Source organism: Schistocerca serialis, unplaced genomic scaffold, assembly GCF_023864345.2.
Source record: "Schistocerca serialis cubense isolate TAMUIC-IGC-003099 unplaced genomic scaffold, iqSchSeri2.2 HiC_scaffold_987, whole genome shotgun sequence".
NCBI classification, from domain to species: domain Eukaryota; kingdom Metazoa; phylum Arthropoda; class Insecta; order Orthoptera; family Acrididae; genus Schistocerca; species Schistocerca serialis.
The window spans coordinates 32,501-35,000 of record NW_026048614.1 but is presented as its reverse complement, the minus strand read 5'-3'; the positions used below and the strand labels follow the sequence as shown (position 1 = coordinate 35,000).

Here is a 2,500-nt window from a genome sequence, read left to right as displayed (position 1 = left end):
GTTGCGCCTTAACCCAACCTATGTTGCGCCTTAACCCAACCTATGTTGCGCCTTAACCCAACCTATGTTGCGCCTTAACCCAACCTATGTTGCGCCTTAACCCAACCTATGTTGCGCCTTAACCCAACCTATGTTGGGCCTTAACCCAACCTATGTTGCGCCTTAACCCAACCTATGTTGCGCCTTAACCCAACCTATGTTGCGCCTTAACCCAACCTATGTTGCGCCTTAACCCAACCTATGTTGCGCCTTAACCCAACCTATGTTGCGCCTTAACCCAACCTATGTTGCGCCTTAACCCAACCTATGTTGGGCCTTAACCCAACCTATGTTGGGCCTTAACCCAACCTATGTTGGGCCTTAACCCAACACACGTTGGGCCTTAACCCAACACACGTTGGGCCTTAACCCAACACACGTTGGGCCTTAACCCAACACACGTTGGGCCTTAACCCAACACACGTTGGGCCTTAACCCAACACACGTTGGGCCTTAACCCAACACACGTTGGGCCTTAACCCAACACACGTTGGGCCTTAACCCAACACACGTTGGGCCTTAACCCAACACACGTTGGGCCTTAACCCAACACACGTTGGGCCTTAACCCAACACACGTTGGGCCTTAACCCAACACACGTTGGGCCTTAACCCAACACACGTTGGGCCTTAACCCAACACACGTTGGGCCTTAACCCAACACACGTTGGGCCTTAACCCAACACACGTTGGGCCTTAACCCAACACACGTTGGGCCTTAACCTGCTCTGTAATTGTCATACGACGCGTTAAATTAGTGTAGTGTTGCCTAACTGCAACCCCCGCAATATAGTTTGCTACTCGCACTGCCCGGTCCCCAGTGTATCGCTTCATGTTAAACACCTTGCAGCTATACACTGTAATGTGGATGGCAGCAGGACGTACATGCTCAATGCCCTTTGCAGTTGTTCATTGGCATTTGCAGTTGTTCATTGGCATTCGCATGGCGAAGCACTTAGCCTACGCTGTGGTACGGCCTGTGTCAACTGTCCGCTGATGTTGTACGTCCAAATCACACACTGTACTGCACATTGGTCCTCATGTACTGAATGATACATCGTGGTACATGTGACCGTACAACGACTGCGCCAACAACGGCGAACCATGCGGTCCAAATGTTGTGCACTCAGCTACGTGTCGTCTCCCTATAAGAGCTGGATTGCAGTGTGGTATGCCCTGGATGGCGATCAGCATGAGCCGTCTGTTGATGTAGTGGCGCGTGTTGTCAGACGTAGTCGTCTCTTCTCACACACCGTGATAGCATGGTGCACTGCGTTCCACATCTGCGACATGCGACAGAGGCCGGTTGACAGTCGTTCGCGCAATGGACATCGCATACGTACGGGGGCCACCTTCCACGTGTTCGCGAAGCGTGCACATGTTGTTGCGTGTATGTGGGCAGACATAGTGTGTCGTGACACCTGACACAGGCATGCAACAATCGTTGAATTTGCAAATGGCGATGGACGCCTACGTTTGCTGGTGACGTTACGCAAATGAACAACTGGTAAACCGTTGTGGTGCGGTTGTTCTCGCTAGAGGTGAATCAGTGATGGCGACGATCGGTTGAGCTACCAACCGGTTGTTCCAGCGATACCCACCATGCCCACGAACGTGAATGGCATCTGGGTGTGAAGCGATACGCGGCGGTGGCTGGGTGGGACCGTCCCCGGCCGGTGAGGGGGGGCCTCCCGGCGTGCTGGCCGCGCGGTGCGTGGGCGCACGCGCTACAGCCGGCTGGTGGGGGCGGCCAGTGGCAGGCGCGCCGGCCGACGGAGGCGGCAGGCGGCGCAGCTGCGCGCCGGCGCACCCTGCACGCGGCGCCGTGCGGCCAAAGTAGGTCCTCGCGGGCCCGGTGCGAAGCGCGGTGGACATCTGCAGTGTGCTGGTCCGATTGAGGACTGTGTGCGCTGAGGATGCGCCGCCGCCCGGCGCTCGGCGCCGCGACGCCGTCTGCTGCTCGGTCGCCTCTGCGGTTCTCGCAGGTGGTTTGTATCGCAGCTGTGCGGACGTGTTGGCGCGTGCGCTGTGCTGGGAGAGTTCGCTTCGGCACCCAAGTGGGGCTTTTGTCCTTCTGTGGCGCTGGCGTTGGAGCTGCCGGTCACCGTAGGTGGCGCGTGTTGTCTCCCGCCGGCAATGCCACGACAGCACGCTCCCGGGCCTCTGTCGGCAGCGGCAAGCTCAGTTGGGAGCACGGGTGGTCGCACCTAAAGCGTCTACTCGCCAAACCCCGGGCGATTGCGCCTCTCTCGAACCCGACCAAGTACTTAGGACGGCGCTGCGCGCCGCCGGGACCTGAGAGGGTTTCGAGGTGTATGGTGCAGGGGAGCTCAGCCTCCTCCTGTTTGCAGAATAATTGAGCGGACGCTTGCGTGTTCGCGCGGGCCCCCGGGACACACTCCCGGGCGGCCGGCTGCTCAGCTCTAGTTGACGCAGCTCCCTGGTTGATCCTGCCAGTAGTC

The 2,500-nt window shown here is 58.1% G+C and overlaps 1 non-coding gene across 1 annotated transcript in view; it reads left to right on the top strand.

Annotated features, from left to right (window-relative positions):
• Positions 1-2,475: 2,475 nt before the first annotated feature.
• LOC126454543 (small subunit ribosomal RNA) overlaps positions 2,476-2,500 on the top strand; it is a 1,910-nt gene continuing 1,885 nt past the window's right edge. Inside the window, exon 1 of the ribosomal RNA XR_007585235.1 lies at positions 2,476-2,500. This exon is cut by the window's right edge and continues 1,885 nt beyond it. This is a non-coding gene — a ribosomal RNA (small subunit ribosomal RNA).